General features: G+C 35.9%; 1 long non-coding RNA gene and 1 other non-coding gene across 3 annotated transcripts; both read right to left on the minus strand.

The window, feature by feature from the left end:
- Positions 1 to 244: 244 nt before the first annotated feature.
- LOC144706095 (uncharacterized) lies at positions 245 to 2,043 on the minus strand. 2 transcript variants are annotated; one of them, XR_013582172.1, is made up of 3 exons: positions 1,147 to 2,043; positions 961 to 1,042; positions 245 to 822 (listed from the first exon to the last, which is right to left on the minus strand). It is a non-coding gene; the product is annotated as an uncharacterized LOC144706095 (long non-coding RNA). The 2 variants fall into 2 exon arrangements; XR_013582171.1 differs by having other exon boundaries at positions 245 to 877.
- Positions 2,044 to 8,619: 6,576 nt separating this feature from the next.
- On the minus strand, positions 8,620 to 8,722 carry LOC144706228 (U6 spliceosomal RNA). Its single transcript, XR_013582200.1, has one exon. It is a non-coding gene; the product is annotated as a U6 spliceosomal RNA (small nuclear RNA).
- Between the last annotated feature and the right edge of the window lie 898 nt (positions 8,723 to 9,620).

Here is a 9,620-nt window from a genome sequence, read left to right on the forward strand (position 1 = left end):
AAGATCTTGATCTTCTTTCAAAAATTTAGAGATCAGATAGGATTGAGGAGAAATATTAGTTGAGTCATGAACAAAATTTCAGAAAATTGTATCGGAAGAATAAATAAATCGAATAGTGATCACATTTTTTATGTTTTGGGTGATCAAGATAGCTCTAGGATTTTTCTTGGATAGGAATCCAGGCATGGGATTTTATATTTCACCCATAGCTTGTGTTTTGCATAAATCTAATCAGAATAAAAAATATTAGGAAGGAGACATACTAGAATCAAAGTACAAACGTAAGAACTGATCCATGATACCGACTTTCCTTCTCACCAACATATGTTTGGGGTAAAGCTTTATCTGCATGTGAAAATTACCTTGTACATAAAGAGGGGCTAAAATGAAGCTTCCAGTAAAGTTTTAATTCAATTTGACGTCTTGGTACTCAAGCACCATGATCTGAAGTTAAGTTACTTGGAGCCTTGCTATTCTCTTCTCTCCTCCACATGCTGTGATGCTGGACGTCGTTTAGGACGCGGTCCAGTCTGCACCGAGTATGATGGCTCGGTACCGATAATAGGTAGTGGTATCGAATGTCGATGGTGTCGTCATCCGACGGATGAAACCCTAATGGGTTGATGTAACTACGTCGTGATGAAGATGCGTCCTATGTGTCGTACTTGCAGGCTCCGACTCGAGGGAGGCGCCGAGCTCTAAGCTTGGACGGGGTCGCCGGGTGATGGCGACGGTGGCCTCTCGAACCTTCTCGAAGCAACAAAAGCGTCTACGGGTGAACGGAATCAATCCGTAGGGCTCGCATGTAATGCATGGACTCGGCTGTACAGGTAAGACACTCAAATTTTCGTAGTTTCTCTCAAATTGCCTCTCTCACCTACCAAGCCAAAATGCAGTGGAGTCGAAATGAAATTATACTGCAGGAGATAATTAAACCAGCGATGGGAGAGGACAGCGTACCTCGTCGGTGTGTGGCTCGTGGTGCAGAATCATCGACGGTTACGGCGGTCGGAGCGGGTGGGGCGGAGACGGCGCCGAAGAGCTGACACCAGCTCGACAATGGTCAGAGGAGCTCGGTGTAAAGGTCAGAGGAGTCGAGGATGGGCCAAGAGAGATGACTAGCGGCAATGCGGTTCAAGGACTCACCAGGCCCGGTTATGCGCTTGGGATGGGCAGTGAAGGCGAGCTAACAGCGGCCAAGGTGGCAGCGCCTCGCGAGCGGCTGGCATAGAGCTTGAGGCGTCCGAAGTGCCGTGAGGGAGCTCGATCAACAATCTTCAGACCACGTGCGTGATTGGGTCCATAGGTAGGGTTGGTCTCCCATCGATCAATCAAATAAAGCCCCTTGTAAGGAATTGGTGCTCATCTGGTCGCCGGGCGAATAGCTTCGACAATGGTCGATTTCACACGAAATTGATCAACCGTCTGCCGGTCTTGCTGCGTCGTGGACCACGTCAAATAATGGCTAGAGAAGGGAGGCACTGAATTGGTCGCCGGCGAGCTCTGTGTGGACGACGGAGTCTGGGCGGCGTCGAGTGAGACAAGAATCATCGATCACCTGCCATCCTAGAGAAGGGACGGCCCCAACAGGAGTGGGGTTAGCCGCCGATCATTCTAGTTGGTCGCCGGCGAAGCTACTTGTGGTTTCTGGCGAGCACCCTCCCCCTGCACCCTCTGAACGCAAATTTGGGCGTCGTAGTTTCGGTCGCCGGCTAGCTACGTGCAGGTGCGGATCCTTGCAAATCGGGAGGCCAGCAGATGGTGTTGTGAACGGCCAGACATTCCCCAATTTTCCCAATTCTCCATGTTCCCAATTCTCTAGTGACGGGACGGGGAGTTCTTCTGAATTCAAGAGAGAGAGGGGGGGGCAAGAATGCTCCCCCGTTGCTCTCTATCACCGGCGTGCCTTCCCAATCCCGTTCTTCTGTCTTTCTCTGCTCAATCTCCTCCCTCAACTCTTCCTCCCTCTTTCTTCTTCTCTAAACGAGGGAGGGAGACCAGAAAAAAAAACAACGTCGATTTGCTCTTCTTCTTCCTGCTCTAAGGATCTAGTGCGCCTCCCTCGTCCCTTATAAAGGGGGAAGGGGTCAAATGGGCCCCCTAAGTGGGTCAACAAGGGGGAGTCAGGTCCATCAGGGGGCCCTTATATAATGGCTCCCCCATTACAAATTAAAAATGGAAAATTTAAAACATAAAGAAAAAGACAAAGGGGACCAAGGGAGGGGAGTCCAAATTGCTAAGGACCCCCTCCCACACACCGACAAAGACACACGGTGTAGACGGGATGCGTCGCTGTGCGACGAAAACAAAACGACCAGTGCGAAAGAAACCACAAAATTTGACAAAGAAACGGTGAAAATCAAAAGCGATAAGTGAGCATCTTCACCCGGCGGCCGACGGGGTCGATGTCGTCAATGATCCTTTATGGTGTGCGCCATCGTGCTGCTAGTCTTGTATCCAATTCCTCAATTTTTTGTTACTCTAAATGGCCTAATTGGAACCCATTTATGTTTTTTTCTTCCATTGATTGATTATAAAATCATCAGTGTGTGCTCTGAGAAAAAGAATATTCAAGCATCAGTAATATTTTCGATGAGGGACATGATATGTGTCATGATGGGAGACATACCATGCTTTCAATTATGGAAACAGTAGCTAAAATTCAGCCAATATTTAATTTATAAAATTATTTATTTGCTTAACATTACCATATGTCTTATTGTTCAATTATGTTTACTGACATGAAAATTAGTTAATTTCTTCCAGTTGCCATGTTGCATCTAATTTATTAAATTTAGGTTGGTGATTTTTTTCCTTGTATTACATGTTGATATTAAATTTAAAATCATATGATGGAGTATGGCTTTCCAATTTTAATGCTGTAATAATGTTTTTTGAAGTCATAGATGCTCCCAGACATTTGCAAACAAATAAAAAAATAAATATTAAGATAGTGGGAAGCAAGAGTTGAGACCAACAAAATCTGAGCAACCTTTATATAAATTAGTATTAAATACATTCATATATGAAAGCTTTATGTCAAGACAACTCAAATGTGAAATAATTGGTTTAAATACAAAAGGCAGAAATGATAAAATAATTTTGAAAATGCAATTGTTAATTTAAAACCATATTAACATGTATTTATGAAAACTTTAGTTTGAATATACATGTAAACTCTATAATATTAATGCATTGATCAACAAGTAATTGAAACTATGACGCAAACATATTTTGTATGAAAATTTATTAAAGAAAGAATATAAATAAGAATCACCTGTCTCTGTGATAACTTGCAAATTATAATGTTACATTGATGTTTATTACATTACATTTGTGTTTTAATGGCCATATTTGGATGTTATCATATATAAATGGATATAAATTACTTGCACTTTGATTTTATGATTGTTTCTAATTTTTTAGTGGATGCATTAAAATGTCATTGCATGATTGGCTCATTATGGGATCGAAATGCGCGATGCCATAATAAGGCAAATGATTGTTTCAAACGGAGTAACGTGGCACGGGCGGCGAAGTAAAGGTATGATTTTTTAACTTTTTCATGCATTTATTAAATAAAACTTTTCACATAATCATTAAACGCGGAATTGGTAGCCGCGTGCATTGATTGCACGTGGAAATTGATTATGCATATATTTATAAATATTAAAGGATTCCTTGTACGAGGAATCAATTAGCCGTGTGCATTGATTGCACACGGAAATCGATTCCTCGTGCGTTTAATGTGAGGTAAGCTCACCTTTATTTTTTTGTTTTTTAAAGAAGGATACGCTGGGCGACATGGCGCGATCTCTGCCACACAAAAGGGCATTTTTTATCTCTCTTAAAGGTGATGATTGTGCCATTTCAGTGCGGAAACACGTGGCAATGCGTGATTCGAGGACGGTGAAAGCGAGTGACGAATCAGAAAATGCCACTTCTATCTACATGGAGGAGAGATAAAATTGATCTAATGGTTGAGATTAAACGCCAGTAAAATGGTGATATCTAGAGATCTAGCCGTCCGATTGAGCTGAAATTCATAGGGGATGTTTATCTTTTCTCCCTCTACGATCCACATGATTGGATTTTTAAATTTCTATACTTAAAAGCTGCTGCTATAGAGATTTCTTTTCTAATTTCTAATGCATTCATATTAATGTTAGGAGATATATATGTATTATCAAAAATGATTAAAGATCTAGCTGGATAAATTTCATGAAAGCGTAAGATCCTTGATTATAAATCCTGCCACAGAAATCTATAAAAGCGGGTAAATAAAATACATATCCTTCATATACAGATGCTAAATTAATAATTAGACCATCATGCCTAGTGGACTGTACTCGTTTTGCCATTTCTAATAGGATATTATTAAGTGAAAGGATAGGTTTAATACCAGTAGTATCATTTATTTAAATCATCCTAATATGATCAAAGCCAGGAAGGACACATGAGTTGCTTTGGAAGTCTACAGATCCTGATTCATCATTGAAAGTTGTAAGTTTCTAATTTGCTTTTTGACCTTCTTCTTGAAAGATTCTAAAACGCCATGGCATGGGCGAAATGTACATGCCCTTGAAGTTGATTTGAAATGAAATTATCATTGCATTTTGATTTTGATTCAATATCTGGTTTTTAATCCTTAGTTCTACATTGATTTTCATCCAATTTGGCATTTTAGATCTTTAGATTAGGATCAAATTTCATATTTAATCAATTTTCCCCCAAATTCTTATACTTTCTTTCTCTCAGTTAATTCGTCTACTTTCTCTCTCTTGATTTTGAAATTGATTGCATGAAAATTAAACTAAATAACTAAAAACCCAAATATAAAATTTCATCCAACAATTCGTCCATCTTTAGGTCCAATTTCAAAAATCCCTTTCTTAATTATTAATTCCCAATTTTAATACATAAAAATGGTCTTAAAAAATAATCTTGATTGGGAAATTGGTAATATAAATTGATATGATATAATAATCAAAATTATCCCACTTTATTGTCTTGACCAAAAACATTAAGATCAAAATTAAGTTTCTACTTAATTTTGATTAATTATAAACAGAATTAAACAAAATTAGGGTTTATTAAATCCAAATTAATTCATTCTTGGATTAATTGACTTGAAATAGGATAAAAATTCTTGCAGAGTGTCTCCCTGTTGTTTGACTCCTTGCTTACTCTATACGTAGTATTTAGTGATTAAGGGATATTATAAATTTTATTGCGTAAGTCTAAAAGCTCAAACAATGACGTATTTTCACATAAATTGTAGGCTTATCACATCAATATTATAAATTTTATTTAATAAATACATGTGAAATAATTTTTTTAAATGCAAAAGGCGGAAATTATCAAATAATTTTGAAAATGCAATTATTAATTTAAAACCATGTTAACATGTATTTATGAAGACTTTAGTTTGAATATACATGTCAACTCTATAATATTAGTGCATTGATCAACAGGTAATCGAAACTATGATGCAAACATATTTTGTGTGATAATTTATTAAAGAAGGAATAGAAATGGGAATCACCTGTATTTGCACCAGATTCATTACTCCCAAAAGGCTTGGTAAAGACCAATTTATCCCAAATGATTCAGTAGCTTGGGAGATAGAGACCTCACATTTCTTTGAATGAACATGTCAATAGGAGAATCAAGCATTATTAATACTGGGGGATGTAAAGATTCCCCATTCCCCATTGGCCAATAGAACAGATCAAATAAAATCTGGTTTTAAATCAAGGTAACACATACTCATTAATAGACAAGCAATTAAGACTAAATGTATTTAAGATGAAACATTTTCAGGATTGAGATTCAATCTGGATGGGGTTTAATGCAGTACCTAGGATTTAATCTAGCCAATATTCACATGTATCCTAAATACAAACCAATGAGTCATCTAATGTACGGGTATTCAGGATCAATAGAAGATTATGTAACTATCTGCCCTTACAGCTTTCTGCTTTTGGTTTTTTATTTGGCTGGAATACAAAGTGACTTATGAATTTAGAGTTTGGAAATTAGCATATACATGAGGCGAGATCAAGGTAAATGCATATTTTTTAAGAGAGCCATCCAGGGATCCCAAGCACTCAAATGGCGGGTGCATGCTAAGGCAAGTCATTTGCATGTGCACATATGTGTAATATGTGCACTAGCAAGCCAGGCACCAAACCTATATTTTTTTAACCCCAAATAGGTTTTTTTCATTGGAGAGAGAAAGTATGATTTAGATTCCATTTGTGAAAACAAACTCTAACATGCAGGGCTTTGCAATACCCCAAATCTGGGGTCGAGGTTGAGCTTGCAAGCGTACATATGGTCACACAAGCATGAACATGTGCATGACACATAATATCTATACCACGTGCAAACACACACACACAGAGTCAATTATTATAATATTAGATTAGAACGTAGATCTTGTTGTTTAAATTATATTAATCTTTTGTATTATATGCGATAAAAGCTATATCCCTATTTTCTCACTTTCTCAATAGATGAGGGTTCCTGCTACCAGAAATAATAATTGTTTTTTCACAAGCTATGATTTAATGGCTTCTTTGAATCTGTGGAAAACCATATTCAAAGCTAATCCTGAGGTGTAATTGTCATTATTGTTTAGTGCATGTCTTGTGTCTTCAGATTAGTCGTGTCTAGAAGGCATGAATTCAAGGAACAAGCTTGATGTGGATGATGGTATTACCAGTTGCACCAAGACAAGTTCTTTTGAACCTTGCATTTTCCTTATAATTTTTTTTTCAAAACACTCCAAATTCCACTGTACAATGATACTAATATAGGACGTGATACAAATTCATGGATTGTTCGGGTCTCATAAACCGCTGATTATGACAAAAACCAAATGATGATATTTCTTTTAATCACTGATATCAATTTATGTCCACGCAGGGATTTTCTCCTACCTATCAGAGTGGTTATTAGCCCCCATTCTTTATTTAGTATTAGAGCCCATGGTTAGATCTGATGGGAATTTAGTGTCATGAAAATATTCACGAAGACATGATTGTGAAGCCAATATGCTACTTCCACAAGAAAAGAGCTATATGTTGGAAATAGATTTTTCCTGGAAGCCAAATTACATTCCAAGTCTCAATTGATATTCATTGACACTTTATCCAATACATTGCATGTGTAAGCTTATTATTGAAGTCCATAAATACATGTAATGACTGAGTTATCGAAATATCATAACATTCTGATCATTACGTTTTAAGCATATGTTCTAAATATTTGGATACTCAATAAGGACATCCATTTACTTGAAAGAAAATCACCGTCTGGTCCTACTCATGATGAATCTAGATAATCTTGTCACCACAATTGTTGAGAAATTATGGATAGGTAAGGGATTCTACATGGGAAAAGAGTTCATTGAATTGATTTGTATGGATATCTGAGTGGAAATCAGATTGATTAATTTCACATTTTTTATGTGTTGTGGATAAAGTGCTGCATTTAATATATAACCTGCTACTCTTTAGCCATTAGATTCAAATCAGTGTTAGGTCAGATCCAGAAATATGTTCATTAAGGGATTTCGTGGTCTAGTGTGACCATCCTTCTTTTGTATTAGAGGATTATGCCAGATAACATGTTAAATGTGTCTAAAAATCCATCCATTTTACATGAATTAAAGCATTTGAATATTGATTTTAGCATTTTATTAACAAGAATATCTAAATATTTCAGAATTTTACCATAAGCATCACTTTATGCAAACCTTTCTGGACTTCTATTTCAAGAAAAAAATATTACTGGTAAATATTTTTAAGTCCTATGCATGAAGAATTTTATAGAAATTACATTGGATGAGGGTCAATAGCCTAAACCTTTGTGCCATGGGGCCAAATTAAGGCAATTTTGGTTTTGGGCTTTAAAGGAGCAGTTGAGAGGTGTGGCCCATGGACACTCAGTCCTTCACAATGTCCTCTAACTTCCCTTTTTATTGAAAAACTCCAGAAATTCAAAATTGAACCAGTGGGAAAGAGGAAGGAATGACAAGGAGAGAAAATAAAGGAAAAAAAGAAGTGTATTTTAGAGCATGCCCTATGTTACTGTTCTCTTTCTCCTTCTCTTTAACCAATTCTATAAATGTAGTAGTGACTAGCCACCATGAAAAGGCTCTCCAGGATCATGGTTATTAATTCAGTCGAAATAAATATTTTGAAGTGTTCTTCTATGTCTCATCCATTTCTTGCATAGTGAAATGCATTGGGGGCTCAAGCCACAAGCATCAAAACTTTGGGAATCGATATCTAAAATTCCATTTACCCTAATATTCCTTCATTTCACAGTTCCTTTTACCTCCATCCACCCATTTTATACCATTTCCCCCTATAGAATACAAAATTTTCTCCCTTTAAATCTCTTTACCTAGTTTCTTAACCCACAAATTCATTTAAAATTCATCCATTTACCCTTACAAAATTCCATCCCATTTCATACATGTTCAAATATAATTGAAATCCATTTAAATTTTAATCCATTTTTAACCATGTCCCTCTTTATTATTCTTACAGGCGAGTTTCGGCTAAGTCTGGGTTGCTCTAGGGGAATCCTTTTTAACCCTTGATTCATTTGACTCAGGACCATTTCTCGATTTGTGCATGTCATCCTTGCGCAGGGGCCATGCTAATCTTCTCTGTATCGTTCCAATTTTATCGGATGTCCCCGAAGGGACGATTCATTTGACTCAGGACTCACACCTAAGGCTTACATCTTTATTATTTTATTTTTTTCATTAAAAAGAAAAAAAATGATACAAAAATACAAAAAAAAATTTATTATTTGTATTATTTTTATGCATTAAAATCAATTCTCAAAACATGGCTGTAAAATATTTTTTATCATAACTACTCATCTTTCTTTATATTTAATCATGTAAAATTGAAAAAAAACTAAACCATTCTAAATGAAATGAAATTTAGATAAAGTATATAACATATTTTGAGGCATTTTTTTAGCTTTTTGACCAATTATAGATTCATTAAAAGACTCACGTAATTCTTAAAATATATTTTTAGGTGTGGCCTTATCGCTTCGTTCCCAGGCTAAGGAAAATTATGAATTTGAGTAAATGCATCCCTATGCAGCTAACCCTTAGCATGTATTATTTATAATGGTATTAAGTGTAAAATCATTAAAAAACAATATTCATTAATTTGAATTTTAAAAAAGGCATTTAAACCCTATGTTTGAACTAATCAATAACCTACAACTCTCAAACCATCAGGTTAAAATGGGTTATAGATATACAAAAACCAATGGGGTTATAATTTTCATGCAAAATTAAATTGACAAAAAAATATCATGCTAGTTATAACAGGAATATCACATATTTTATAAGTTTATTAGAAATAAATGGATTATGCATCAATGTGATTTAAGCTTAAAGTTAGGTGTAACATTTTTTTAATGACTTCCATTTTCCCCTGATTAAAAAAACTGAAAATTAAAAGTCATACTATTACTTTATTATTTTAAAGTTATAGGTTTTAACCACATCATAGATTGATTTAATCTACATCGACATCTGTTGAATTCATATTCTTTAAGAATTGTATCCATTACTTGTTTTC

Source organism: Wolffia australiana, chromosome 7 (genome assembly GCF_029677425.1).
Source record: "Wolffia australiana isolate 7733 chromosome 7, ASM2967742v1".
Classification (NCBI taxonomy): Eukaryota; Viridiplantae; Streptophyta; class Magnoliopsida; order Alismatales; family Araceae; genus Wolffia; species Wolffia australiana.